This window comes from Anastrepha ludens, chromosome 6, assembly GCF_028408465.1.
Source record: "Anastrepha ludens isolate Willacy chromosome 6, idAnaLude1.1, whole genome shotgun sequence".
Lineage (NCBI taxonomy): Eukaryota > Metazoa > Arthropoda > Insecta > Diptera > Tephritidae > Anastrepha > Anastrepha ludens.
The window spans coordinates 93,932,990-93,948,736 of NC_071502.1; the positions used below are offsets into that span (position 1 = coordinate 93,932,990).

Below are 15,747 nucleotides of genomic sequence, written 5' to 3' on the forward strand. Positions count from 1 at the left end.
GCAGATGACATATCTGTTATAATAAAAGGCAACCATGAAAGGACACTAACAGACTTAATGCAAAATGCCTTGAGCGCAACATGGGAATGGTGTAAAAAGGAGGGGCTATCGATCAACCCTAACAAAACCACAATAATCCCCTTCACAAGAAAAAGAAAGTTAGAGTTTCCTGCGTTGAAAATAAATGAAACAGTGATAGAACTAAAGGAAGAGGTCAAATATCTAGGTTTAACCTTAGATAAAAAACTCACTTGGGAATCACATATAAATAATATAACAAAAAAAGCCACGAAATCCTTGTGGACAACCAAACAATTACTAGGGAGATCCTGGGGCCTCAGCCCTAGTATGGCCCTCTGGATATACACCCAAATGGTTAGACCAATCATACTGTATGGGGCACTAGTATGGTGGAGCAAATCTATCCAACAAACAGCGATAACCAAACTGGGAAAAGTACAAAGGCTTGCTTGCCTATGCATCACAGGGGCTATGAGAACTACCCCAACAGCTGGCATGGAAGCACTCCTTAATCTCCCACCACTTCATATAGCAATCCAAGAGGAAGCAGCTACGCAAGCACTCATGCTACACATGAAAGAAAATTTCAAATTGGGCAACCTCACCGGTCACCTAAATATCCTAAATAAAATCAAAAACACCATAAGCATGGCTCAAGTTTCAGACCACATTGACCCAACCCTCTGTTTCACAAAAGGATACTCAGTTACCTTTCCTGAGAGGATCGAGTGGAAAACAAACCCGAAATGGATGAATGATGATTCACAAAAATGGTACTCTGATGGATCAAAAACACCTTATGGTGTAGGAGCAGGTGTAGTGGGGCCCAGAATCCACAAATCATACACTCTCACCAGGGACACCACTATCTTCCAAGCGGAACTATACGCAATAATGGAAGCAGTAAACATCATGCAACGCAGAAACCACAAGAGAGTAAAGATTAAAATACTCTCGGACAGCCAATCAGTTCTAAAAGCTTTAGATAGCTATACATACAACTCAAAAACCCTTTTAGAATGCCACAAGGCACTCAATAATCTGGCATCCAAAAACAATGCTTCATTAATTTTGGTACCGGGACATGAGGGATATGACGGCAACGAAAAGGCAGACTTTCAAGCCAAAAAAGGGGCAGATGAAAACTTCATCGGACCTAGTCCTATGTTCGGATTCAACAAAAACAACCTAAAACAAAAAGTAAAATACTGGCCCAAAACTCTATTAAATCAGCATTGGAACAATGTAGAGGGTCTTAGACACTCCAAAAAGTTCCTAAGTTTCAACGCTAAAAGAGCCAACATGGCCCTCACGTTAAACAAAAAGAGCATTCGCACTCTCACAGGCGCCCTCACGGGTCACTTCACCTGCAACAAACACTTACATAAATTAGGCATAACTAACACCAGCACCTGCAGATTCTGCTGCGAAGATGAGGAGTCTATAGAACATCTCATTATCGAATGTCCGGGGTTGACGCATAGAAGGAAAAGGTTTTTAAACAAGTTCATGCTTACAGATGAAGACCTTCAATCACTCCCTCAGAAGGAGCTGGTACATTTCATAAGCATACTTAACAGTCAATAGACAGCATAGGGTGCACAATAGATCAATATGGTCGCAGTGCTAAAGGGCCACACCTTAACCCTTTACAACCATTAATTATTAACCATTATATTATATGTATAAATTTTTCAAGTGACAATAAATTTTAAAAAAACTTATATAAAAAAATGAAATAAATAGAAAAACGCAAATCGAAAGAAACAAAAAGAAAGCGGTTTTTCTTCGAAGAAGTCTTTTTCTGGACCAACTATATTTGTAATTTTTTATTTATGGCGAACAAAAAAGAGTTTTCGGTTATGAATGTTAATAACTGTGTGCAGAGATGGTCACAATAATAGCACAGCCACTTTTTGCAAAGGTTTAGCAATTTATATAATTATATTATACTATAATATAATTTATATAAAACAACAAGAACAAACTTATTAACCGCAGCGAAAGGAGATTTAAAGTAAAAAAGAGAATCAGTGAAATCCCTTAAGTGGAAGGAATCCAAAAAGTGTTTAGAGTCGGCTTTTGTTTCGTGATCGGGGTAGGTTGAAAAATATTACTCTAGTTTTTGGAGGCGTGTGGAACTACTGTTTATACTTTGAAAATTATGTTTTTATGGATAATGGAGCAAAGTATGTTTTTAATACAATTTTTTTTTATTTAAAATTTTTTTTTAAATAAATTTCTTTATTTTCATACACACATTTACTTAAAATACTTACATTTGCTAGTCAGTGGGAGATTAACAATTGATAATGAAAATGATGTAAAGTTAGACTTCAAAACATTAAAATCTAATTAACCTCCTAATACTTAATGCTGTCAATGCATTTAGACACTCATGAAAGGTATCACAGCACTTGTCTACTGTCTAAACTTAGCTAAGACCACAACCACCACTAAAAAATATCGCATGCTACGAAAGAGAGCGAGAGGCAATATAATTGGTGTTTATTGTAAATATTTGCGCTGTGAGAGTAAAAAAATACCTGTCTATAACTAAACTATTGTGAATACTGAGATATTAGCCGAGCTGAGGCTATTTGCTAGCTATTAGAAATAGCAACAATGTGGTTGAGTTGAGTTTTCGAAGAGAATTTCAGGTTGGCCAACTAAAAGTATGAACAGAATCAAATTGCTGAGCGACAGTGAAATCGACGGAGGAAAGTTAGCTGTTAAAATTAAAATACACTGCAGTATATATACATACAAATTCTATATAAGTTCGTCGAGCATAGATTTATTTTTCGACAAAATTGATTCTGTGAACAAAAAAAAAATTAAATAAAAAAGAAAAAAAAAAAGAAAAAAAAATATTCCGCACTAGCCGAAATGCTTTGCCCATTTTATCTAAATATGATATTTAAAATTTTGAAAATTTGAATTAAACCACAAATTTGGGTATTCACCTTTTCGCTTTTGATATGCATTTTGTTTTGGTTTTGGAAATGTTGCGCTGAATATCATCATCAATTAATCGTTCGACGAAATTCGCTCATACGATTTGGTTCTGTTCATACTTTAACCTGTTCCTCGAGTCATATACTCGCACATACATACATATGTACACGTGCATATGCAGCTGAGTAGCATATAGAAATTTTATACAATTCTCTGCTAAAAGTTAATAGTATTGAAAAGTATACTCGTTGACAGCTAGCCAGCCGCCAGCGTGGGTATGCGAGTCTGACCAAATAGCCGGTTTAGCGTCACAGTACTTGCGAGTGGCTCCCCAAGCAGCTAGACTGAGTTAGTTTGTTGTGCGCTGTGAATGCGTTGAGGTGATATTTATTTTCATAGGTCCAATAGACGCGGCAAATTGGTTGACTCGGCAATCTGACGTACGATTAGCACGCGTGATTCTGTTAAGTTAAAATCTAATAGAATTGTTTTGTTAAAGGTGTGTTTTATATAAATTTTTAAAACAAAATTATGCGCGTGAAGGGAAAGAAAAAATAAATTTCATAAGAGAAGAAATAATCTGTAAGGCAAGTGAAGTCCGTGAAAATGTTAAGCGGAATGTGTGTTGGTGGCTTTATAGTCGCTTAATTGATGCAAATTTCATTTGTTAGTGCCAAATTGAAATTGAATTTTATTATATTAAAATAGCCGCCGCTAACTAAATAAGGCTATAGCGACATTCAACTGCTGTTCGTGCCCCCAGTGTAGTGAAGTGAAAAATGTAATAAATTGTTTATGCAAATCGCATGCAACTGCCCATTTTTGCAAGCAATAATTTTAATATGTGTGCAAGCGCGTTCGTTGAGCATCGAAGCATCAAAGTTACCTGGAGAGTGATTCATAAAACGTGAATTGTTGGCATTTACCTTCTAAGTGTCTCTGCGTGTTTTTGCTGTATTTTTTTTTTCAGTTTCTTTTAAACGAGTTTCTGAGCGGCAAAATTGCATGTGAAATGAGAGACGTCAGTGATTAATAACAGATGCCAAACAAGTGGAAAAATAATAAAATTATATTTGATATACACACATACATAGCACTTGATGCATTTGCGGGAAATTTTTTAAATTAAATAAAAATAATCTACCTTTGTTAACAAACACGGCGTTAAAATGTTATAACCAGAGTAGCTCTGTAGCGTTGCTGACAGACGTTAAAATACAGCTTACAATTACTTCGCGCTACTCTTTTGCACTTCACTGCCGCCGTCAGTGTATTCGCATTACACAGAGATAATTTTCAAGTTTTTATTTACTGCTCTCACTTGATTTGTGTACTTATTTATGTATTCGCAGGTAAATTATTGTGTTTTTTTTTGCTTTTATTGCGGCAATTCTCTTTTTTGTAGCGCGACCGACTTAAACTGGTCTTGTAATGCATAGTAGGTTTGAGTTTGTATTACGTCACGGTTGTTTGTTAGCGCAATGAATTTAATGTTTTTAAAAACTATTCTCACTTTATTGTAAACTGTTCCCACTTGAATGTAAACTGTTCCCAGTTGAGTGTAAATAGTTCCCAGTTGAGTGTAAACTGTTCTCACTTAAGCGTAAACTGTTCCCACGGCTCAATGGTGCACTTTCAATGCAACTGTTAGTTTAGAGTATGGCAACTTTTTATTTCGCAAATTAATAACGGGAAAATAAAAATTTTTTCTAAAAAATTCAAATAGATGCGAGTTCTCGATTGTTTCTTGCAAACTGCTTATAGTCTGCAAAGAGATCAAACAGAGTTGCGTATTTTTGCCAGCTTAGTGTGAACAGCTAGACGGCTTTTAGAATGCGTGCACTCAGTGGCTAGTATTCTGTTCGAAGCTGATGTTTTAAGTTAAAAATGTATCGATTGTTAACTCCTCCTAAGTGCATACAACTTGGCTTGGTAACCGCAAATTTCACAAGCGCAACTAAATCTTTCAGGCCTCCCCGTTTGAATCACATTTGAGTCGCGGTCAAGCGCCTAATTCTGGTTAATTCTAACAACCGTTTGAATTTTAATGTTTTAATGGTAGAAAATGTTTTAATTATTGATGATTGAAAATGAATGGATAAGGCAATGGAAGCAACTACTGATCACGTAGACTATTGACTTGAATGTTTATCGGATTCCATATAATCGTAATTATCGCAATACCCCCGATAGTCGGTTCTACCGGTTACTTCATCAATCCGGACTTTTATCCGGCCAAGAACTGTCTCTCCAGCAAAATTCATTTTAATACTTAGGGAGAATGTTTATGCAGTTACAACAACAACAAGGAAAACAATGACTTCTTTTATTATTTTTATTTTTATTTTTAAGTTTTTTTTTTTTTTTTGGTTTTGATTTTTACGGTTTTATATTTAAAAACAAACTTTTATTCACGAGTTTTTATTTATTTTTTATTTTTTAATTTTTTTATTTATAATTATTTATTTATTTATTAATTTTATTTATTTATTATTAATTTTTTTATTTATAATTTCAAATTTTTTTTTGATATTTTTGTTTGTTTTTATTTACAATTTTTTATTATATATTAGTAATTTTATTTATTTTTATATTATTATTTTTGATTTTTTATTTATTTATATTTTTTATTTATAATTTAAAATTTTTTTGGTATTTATGGTTTTTATGTTTTTTTTACAATTTTTTTTATTTATTTTTATATAGGATTTGGGTCTTACGTAATTTTTTTGTCGAAATAATTTATTAGCGCGCTAAAAATTAAATATAAATTTACTGCACATAGTAGCTGTACCGTTAATAAAAGCCTAAACTTTTTTTTTACTTCTTTTTGAAAAAAATTAGTTCTCTATGTACATATGTCTAATTTCGGTCATTCCCTTCCGATTATGAATTTTTATTTTTCGTAATTATGCAAGTATTTTCAGAGAATGTCGATTTAAAGTTGCTCCACGTGTTATTGCTTCCTTTACTTCCAATTACTTTCCACTATTTGTGCAAGCTATCCAAAAAAATGTAAGTAGCTGAGACAGTTATCACCACTCTGTACACATCGAATAAGTGTTCGTTCATTGAACTTAAGGAACGTATTTGCCACTGGCATTGAATTAGTTAAATTTTTGTCATTTCTGTCTTTCTTTCAGTTTTGGCAAAAATTGATTGTTTATTCTATGAATAAATTTCGTTGTATAAGTGAGCATAGAAATATTTCCACTTTCTTAGTAACAATCTCTGGAAATCTTCTCCGTTACGAGTTTAATATTTGTTTTTGTTTTACTTTTAAGCTCTGCTCTATATTTAACATTTTTAGATATTTAACTTATTTTCGCTAAGTAAGCAATAATTAATAATGCAAATTAGCAGTGAAGATTCAAGTTTTTATATGGAATGCGCTACGCTCATACATACGTACATTCATACATACATACATACGCATACAAGCAATCATATTTACAAACATTCTTGTTAGTACTTACGCCATGGCTGATGTTATTTTGTCACAGTAAATAGATACGCTTCATTGCTGACATCAGTTTGAGTGGTAATTATAATGTCGACATAGAAACTAAAATACATAGCAATACTCGATAGAAAATAACAATACGAAAAAATAAAAATGCGTAGCAGCAAAGCAATAGCACCGAAAATGGGATTTTAAATGGCAGAGAAGTGGGTTGGCAAGCTTCAATGTAACGAAAAGTGAATGAGCAGGTTAAGTAAATTGATTTGTATTCAAAATTATGGAAAATAGAGTGAGAGAGACCTGTCAGCGTGAAGTGATAAAGTAACAAAATTCAATGACAATAACAATCCCATTTAGATATTTTCGAATATCACTCTTTTTAATTTCTGCTGTGTAGACATAGTAAATTTTACCAAATCTGTTATTCAAAATTTTAAGTTGCTCATTTTGGAATATACCGTCATTGCCGCGGTGCATTCAGTGTGGTAACGTTTTCGACCAGTTTAGCAAAAAATTTCATATATTTACAAACATATACATGTTTTTTCCTGTTCTCATTTTATAAAAGTAATTTCAGTTTAAGTCTTATGTTTTTCATTGAATTCCTTAAAACTTCTTCGGCGAAAACTGTTCTCACAGTACAAAATAAAACTGTTCTCATTAACAGGAATCAAATTAAAAAAACTGTTCTCATTTTTTAAAACTAATTTCAGTTTCAATTTTATGTTTTTCAGTGAATTCTTAAAACTTCTTCGGCGAAAACTGTACTCACAGTAAAAATAAAACTGTTCCCATTAGAAGGATTTAAATTCCTTGATGATGGTTTTAATAGAAATTTTGTATTTAACCACTTTCGAGTGTGGCCGTGTTCATGAAAACTGTTCCCAGTTCGGTTTTTTCAATTTTTAGTCAACTGTGACAGTAGAGAATGCGAAATTAATAAAAAATGTTACAGAAAGCTATTAGAAAAACTGTTCTCACTTTTTGAACTGATTGCTAGTTAAAGCATTTGCGCTTTTCATTGGTCTGCTGCTGCTGAAATATTATATAAAATTATTTTGGAAACTGTTCCCACTTCATGAAAACTGTTCCCACTTCATAAGAATTGTACCCATTTAAATGCTTTTCCATTTTATGAAAAAAAAGAATTATCAGAGTACTTGACTGTTCCCAATTCATGACAACTGTTCTCACATAAAATTAATATAATAACTAAAAATAGGTTGTTAAATTACTTTTTCCGCACTGAAACGTTAAATAATTGAATCTCATATCTCCAATGAGATGAAACAGTTGCTCACTTAAATAAGTATACGAGTATATACATATCTGCTTTTTCACTGTGTAAGTTATGATTGATTACGAAAATGCTTGTTTCAATGTCACAGACAATATTGACTTTGCCGCCTACAACGCATACCTTCAAAATATTCTATTTAAATTTACTTTTATGTTACCGTAAATTTTAACGCGTGCATAGTTTATTTCTTGCCTATATAATTTATTTCTAATCTAAATTTTATTTCTATTTACTAAGCTTACGGTTGTTTGCTATGCATACATATACATATTTGTGTGAAAGACTTGACAGGCATATTTTTGTGGCTTGACGTCATATTTTAGGAAAATTTAAAATTTCGACCTTATTTTCTAATTTACTTTTGCAGTGTCTGCGACTGTTGCTTGTGTGCTCTTGAAAACTAACCAAGCATTTACAATAAGTGCATTCACACCCATTTCGGTATGCGGTAATGAAAGTTTTGGTCTTTTAAATATGAATTCCCTCGCGAAACAAGTTAACATCGTTTTGCTTAGTCTAATTGATTTTTTCATGCTTTCTTCTTCTGTACCCCTAAAATATATATTTAATGCTAAATAAGTAAAAACTTGAATGAACACCAAACAACTAAGGCAACTGTAAGAGGCGATCAGATTGGAGGTACTTTTTCCAATAGGGTTTTTGACAAATAGGTTTTTTTGACAGATTACGATGTTTAGCGCTGAGACCCATTTTTGGCTTAATGGCTATGTTAATAAGCAAAATTGCCGTATTTTGGCTGAAGAGCAACCCGAAGCCATTCAAGAACACCCATTACATCCATAGAAGACACCCATTTGATGCGGCCTATGGACTGAAGGAATCATCGGCCCATATTTCTTCAAAGACGAGGCTAGCACCAATGTAACAGTGAATGGCTAACGCCGCTATCGCGCCATGATGAACGCTTTTTTTGACGCCGGAAATTGAAGCGCAAGCTACAAGTATTATTCTTTGTGCGTGAAATTGTATTGTCGAAGCAATTTCGATATTTGCTATTGGCAGCCTCAAAGGAGAAGAAGAAGACAATGATGTCACTTTCTCCGAGTATCAAGAAGCAAAAAACGAGTTCTTCGTGTGAACACCCCTAACATCATTATTTTCTGCAATATTCTGCCATCTTTTAAATGATTTGAAAAATCATTTCTCGACCGTAAATTGCGACTGAGGCTATTTTTTTTAATTTTGTAAAATTTTAATATGCACTGCTTTATTTTCAGCGATTTTTTGTTATTGTTTATGATCTTCTGCTTGCTAAATTGGTTGCAAAATTTCTCGTTAAAAATATATGTATGTATATTTAATATTCTAACGACTTATTTTCCATGCCAACTGTAGACATTTGGGAATTTTTATATTTAGCTAATTTAGCTGATTAGTGTCTTTGCCAGTAAAATAAAAATTCTCAGAATTTCTACTTTAGCCAATATGCACTTAACTAATTAACAAAATTTCGCATCGATAACCGTCCGTACCTTTGTCGCGTCACACCCTTCAAGCGCTCAACAACATTTTTAAAATAAATATTGCTTGTGAAGTGAAATTGCAGTGTAAACTGTCAACAATTACGCCATCAGTGTGAACCACAGCGATTGTCTGTTGTTGTCATCAATTGCTTTTGTTGCCATTTTCAATATTATCAGCTTTATTCGCTTGCACTTGTTTCCGTGGTATTTCAGTTTATTGTTCCCCTTTTGCCACTATAAATGAGGCCCTTTGTTTTGTTCGCTCTGTTCACATGATTTTGCTGATCGCACATCTGGGAAACATAACATTATTTCTCCTCACCAGTAGTCTCTGTATCGATTGATTATATGCGCACTCTCAGACTCAGAGTTGAAGGTAGAGAGGCAAGTCACGGCGGTAATTCCCAGATTGCCTCATGCCGCGTTGCATGCATGTTGCAACAAAATCAACAACAAGAATGACGAAGTCGATCTTAACACAAATTGTGCACTCTGTTTGTTGTTCGAGTTTTTTCTTTTATTTTTGGCACATCCCTCATTGGGCCAATCTGCTGCGCGTTGCTTCAGTCGTTGCATACCCACATACAGACATACATACTGTTATATTGCCTGTATTCATATGCATCGCCTGAAGCTGTGCGGATGCTTTTGGGGCCACATGTGTTCTTTTTTTGCATGCATGTATGTGTGTTTATTTATTTCGGTTTATGTGCTCGTCTTTTTTTATATTGTCATTCGTACATTGTAACTAATGCCGATGCCTCATGACCGTCATTGTTTTATTATTGTTCGAGTTTTCATTTTCCTTAATTGTTCTCAATTCATGAGAATTTATTTTATTTAGTCATTATTATTGTGGGTAAACAAATATAACAACAATTGTGTAAATGAGGTATTAAGTTGTCATGTTCGAATTCAATTTTGGTATTCATTATCACATGCAAATATTTTCTATTTATAACTAAAATATTTTTATTTATTTGTTGGTCTTAATTTACTTTAACCAATGCCTGTCTGGCGTGTCATGTGACTCATGATGACAAATATGTTTTCAAGAAAGTGGGTAAACGTGTTTACATATAGTTGCATGATTTTGGAGTTTCTAAAAAGTAACTTAGGTATTTGGCTCCTGCAATACCGGTAAAAATAAAAGTATATACATATATTTCTATTTAATATTTATTTTACACAGAATATAAAAATTTAAATTCATTCAGTCATGTCATCTTCTTCTGGAACATCGCCATAAATAAAAATCTGAATTATATTCTGATTTTCTTCCAAATTCATTTCCTACTTTTTATATATTCATTGGTTTCCATCCACAAATGATCCTTGAATGCCTTGTTTATTGCAATGTCAAGTGTCTGGAGGTAACCAGTCATTCTTGCCGAAATCATTGTTTGATCAATCTGCCTCTCAGCAATCTGCCTGGCAGCATATATATTACATAATCAACTCACTTTTTTATAACTGCTGGCTCACCCAGGTTTTTTCACTTTTAATGAAATAAATTCCAGACACACGTTGAATCTGGTCTTTTTTACCTTTAGTATTTAAAAGTTGCGTTAATATCTTGCCATCTAGACGAATCGCCAAAATACAGGGTAACACGTGGACTAGGCCGGGTCGATTTGTGGGGATGCAAAAAAATCACCCATTATATATATATATATATAATTGGCGCGTAAACCCTTTTTGGGTGTTTGGCCGAGCTCCTCCTCGTAGTTGTGGTGTGCGCCTTGATGTTGTTCCACAAATGGAGGGAGCTACAGTTTCAAGCCGATTCCGAACGGCAGATATTTTTATGAGGAGCTTTTTCATGGCAGAAATACACTCGGAGGTTTGCCATTGCCTGCTGAGGGACGACCGCTATTAGAAAAATGTTTTTCTTAATTTTGGTGTTTCACCGAGATTCGAACCTACGTTCTCTCTGTGAATTCCGAATGGTAGCCGCGCACCAACCCATTCGGCTACGGCGGCCGCCAAATCATCAGAACATCAGACATCAGATATCAGAATTCGTTTTAGAGGTATGGTTCCTTCGGCAAAGTTTCTTATTTTGATCCCTAGAATACGATTTGCACAGAGCAATGAGCGATTTTTAAATCGACCCGCCCTAACGTGCACTATTGTAACCGGTAGAAGGAACGTAAATCGATGAAGAAGCCTTGTGGTGAACTGTCGTTTGAGCTCCTTGGGGATGTCTTATTTTACAAAAAGTTCCGAAAATCACGATAATGCTTATTTTCGGAAAAAGACGGTTCTAGGTTGTTCAATAAGTTTTGCGCTTCGATAAGAAAAACACAATTTCATAGTTTGAAATGCACTCTATTATTCAATAAAGTCTCCCTGAGCATCAATACACTTATTCCAACGAGATTACCATTTATGAATGCCATCCCTGAAGTGAGAATCTGGAAGCGCTGCAAAATACGCTTCCACAGCCGTTATGACCTCAGCATGAAAAATGATGAAAACGCTTTCCATGCATGCATTTTTTTAGGTGTGGAAACAGATAGAAGTCCCTAGGAGCCAATTCTGGTGAATACAGTGGATACTCCAGAAATTCGAACTCTAATTCATGGATTTTAACCATTGTCAAAATGTTCCTGTGAAGCGGGTCATAGTCCTGATGAAAAATATTCTTTCCTTTGCAAACTGAGTCTGTTTTTACGAATTTTTTCCTTCAGTTGGTTTAAAAGGTTACAATAATATTCAGAATTTATTGTTTTACCAGTTTGCAAGTAATCCATAAACAAAATTTCGTTCGTATTCCAAAAAACTGATGCTAACACCTTCTTGGCTGATTTCTGTATACCAACTCCTTTCGGAGCCTAAGAATCAAGCTCGCACTACTGTTTAGCCGCTTGTTTTGATTTAGGGTCATGGTGATAGACCCAAATCTCATCCATAGTGATGAATTGGCGCACAAAATCCACTTTGTCCTTTCGAAAATGCTCTAAATGTTGCTAAGAAAGTCGCATGCGAATGTGCATTGTTAGCGAATGCAGCACCCATTGTGCACACAGCTCTCTGAAACCCAATACTTCAGTCAAAATTGCTTATACCGCCCAATGAGATTCTTAGGGCTTCTACGAAATCTCTTTAAGTCACTTGACGATTTTCCAATACGATATCCTGTGTTTTTTCTACGATTTCTGTTGTTGTTGCTGTTTTTGGACGTCCTTGGCGTGGATCGTCGTCACACATTCTTCTTGCACGACACACTTTCTTTTGTACTAATTGAGTCCTTAAACACTTTCAAAGTTCGTTCATAAATTTACGTTGCTTTTAAACCTTCCAAAAAGTCACGTTTTGGCTTTATAATACGATTATAAAACCAATATTGCTGTACGGAGCCCTTGTCTGGTGGGTAAAAAGGTCTGCCCTCATTGGAATCAGTGGGGCGCTCCGTACCACTCCGTGGGCATTGTAGGAAAAACTACCGCTGCACGCTCCGCAATCAGACCAAGGTATTCGGGCTATAAGCCAGACTTAAGCTACGGACACTCTAGCATTCTCAAAATTTTGAGTTCGTCACCAGGGTGCTGGATCATTGCATAAACACGCTAGGTCCGAGTGGACCTTTTTCCACTCATATTCCCTCAAGGGATGAGTGGGAGGGGTGTAACATTTGGCGGCAAGTTGACATGTTCACAGATGTCTCGAAGTTGGACGGAAGAGTTGGTGGGGGAGTATTCTGTAAGGAGCTCCTCGTCAAGCTCAAATTCAGGCTTGCGGACCACTGTATTGTTTTCCAAGCGGAGGTAGCCGCAGTTAAGGAAGCAGATAGCCAAGCGGCAATTAGGGCCTTGGGTGCTTTGTTCGTGCGTTCGAGATTGGTCAGAGAATGTCTGGCTTCTCTCTCGATTGCATACTTCGATATCAGGCTCATTTGGGTTCCCGGTCACAGCGTTATAAAAGGAAATTCCTTGGCTGATGAGCTGGGTAGACAGGGAACTTTGGAGACGGTTTCGTCGCAAAATGAGAGGATTGGGGATCCTTTAAGAGCCTGTGGTCTGCTCCTGGAAAGATGGGCCTTGAGTCAATTCAGCGAGTGCTTGTAGTGAACGAAGACAAGACGAAGTATGTACCTCCTGTCTATCTGCACCGTATCGGTTGACACTATTGACAGTTATGATTTTGTAATAGTATGTAAACGACTTCTTTTATTTAGGAACCAGCAATAATATCGATAATAATGTCAGTCTGGAAATCCAACGGAGAATATCTTTTGCCAACAAGTGGTACTTTGGACTAAGTAGGCAATTGAGTATTAAAGTTCTCTATCGACGAATCCCGGATGCATATCGGGATCCCGAAATAGTCGGATAAATAGTTATCGCTTATATTGGCATCCCTATAAACTATTTGTACAAAAAATTTGTTGGAAACAATATTTTAAAGACATCCCCTCCACTTTATAGAATTTTTTTCTTTATTTGCTGTTCGTAATAGAATGTAAGCGATTATACAATTTAAAAGTAATAAAATTAAAAACCAAAAAAAATTGTAATACAAATTTTGAACTATATTTTAAAATAATTCGCGGTCTCTAGCTGCTTCCATGAGGAGATCCACACGTTGTATAGCGGTCCACTGCCTTACGTTCCTCAATAAAGAGAATACCGATACCTCTTTTTCGTTCAATTTTGCCCCGCAATATGAGTTGCAACAGTGCATATTTCGGGTTCCGTAGAATATAAACTTTTTCTTCGTTTGATGCTTTTGAATAGATGTTTAAATGAGCTGAATTGCTCTTTATTACTGTTTAAATCGCCGTGCCAACACAAATTTTTTTATTGTAGAATTTTTGAAAATATCACTACCACTTTCATTATCATCGTTTCCTTATCTCCCATTGGAGCAAAGAGCCTCACTAAAACTTTACTCGATTTTAAATGTCAAAATGATTGAGTGGCCTTTTATCCTTTTTTATTTTGAAAAGTGTAGAAGCTACAAGTCGGCAATAACTTCGGGATCCCGAAATTTTGTTGACCAAGTCTTTTGGGTGGTTGTTTAGCATTTGGAAAATATCACTGCTACTTTCTGCAATTTTACTTCTGTTTACATTTTCGGGATCCCGAAAACTCGAGACCACCAAACAAATTTCTGGAATTTAAAAAAATATCTCTGCGGCTTTACAGGATTTCAAATTTCTGAATTTATACTTTATCTCTTTATTTCTTCTTATTCGCTCACATCTTCAAATATATACACCGTTCATCGCAGTTTATTTGAAATTATAAATTCTCTGTGATTATAATTTCTTTTACTATTGCCAACTTGTTAATGACGTCTTAAATTGCATTGGTCAATTGCCAATTGAACCAAACGCGAAGGCTTTCAATTGGTTGGCTACAGCTCCTTATGTATGCAGTTCACTAACACAAATGAAATTTACAATACAGGTATAAGAACTCTGCGGCAAGTGTTTTCTTCTTCTATTGCTTTTATTGCTACTTGGTTCTGGTTTTTGCATTTCTTTCCAATTCTCTTTCTTCGTATGTTTTTCTTTATAAATTTTGTGTGCTGCTTTTTCGTTCTGACTCGCTTTTCGGCCTTACTGTAGTACATACATACATATATCCACATTTCACCTTCAATTATAATGTCACACACGATTGTGTCAAAGATTTACGTCATTGCCATGACAAAATTCACAAGAAAACGTTTGCTAAATTTAAATTGTTAAATAAAATTCGTTTAGAGTCGATTGAAAGTGTGGATGTATGAGAGAAGAGTGAATTCTGTTTGCTTTCTTCTTGCATTGAATGCATACAAGTAAAAATAGCATAATTGGGGCAAACTTGAAATGTTGAGAAGGTGAAGGTAAATTTCGTTAAGTCTGTGATGATGATGATGAGTTGACAAGCAGAGCGATGACAGTTTTTCGATGGCGCTGTAGTGAATGAGAGATTTACAATTTCAAAAATTAATTTAAGCAATCATGAGAAAATAATTTGAAATAATATAAAATCGGAATCTTTTCTGTAGGTGGGTATGCAATGCTGCTACTGCTAACCGATTGTATGTGAGGATTTTCACTTTTTGGAGATATCTTATTTGCACAGAAAACTTTATATTTTTGTATCGAGTCTGCTGTTTGCTGCAGTTTTAATAGTAAATGATGTAATTCACTTGAATTCAATATAACTTCACATGCTTTTCAGTCAGAATTATTATTAATAAACCTGATAAGATACAAGAAGTTCAAAAAAATAAGACTGAGCTAAAATAGAAACGACAGGAGCTTTGTTCTGATAACTTTCTTTATTCAAAATAGTCCCCTCTGGCCTCGATACATTGTTTTGCGTGATCTAAAATCTTTTCGAAAGAGTGTTTCAGGTCATTGACCGGATTTATATCCGGCCAAGGACTGTCACTCCAGCAGCAATCGCTGTACATGTATGGGGTTTTTTTTTTGCTGTTACAAAAACGTCAACAACAACACATAACTCTCTTTCCATCAAAATCCAGACAGCTTTGGTGTCAAACCTTAAATTTAAAAGAAAATC

The 15,747-nt window shown here is 35.0% G+C and overlaps 1 protein-coding gene across 3 annotated transcripts in view; it reads left to right on the forward strand.

Moving 5' to 3' along the window:
- Positions 1–3,015: 3,015 nt before the first annotated feature.
- Positions 3,016–15,747, forward strand: part of LOC128866493 (probable phospholipid-transporting ATPase IA) — a 145,138-nt gene continuing 132,406 nt past the window's right edge. For all 3 annotated transcript variants that reach the window (XM_054107290.1, XM_054107292.1, XM_054107293.1), the window contains exon 1: positions 3,016–3,478. The gene's annotated coding sequence lies outside the window, so the exon portion shown is untranslated. The remainder of the gene's footprint in view (positions 3,479–15,747) is intronic.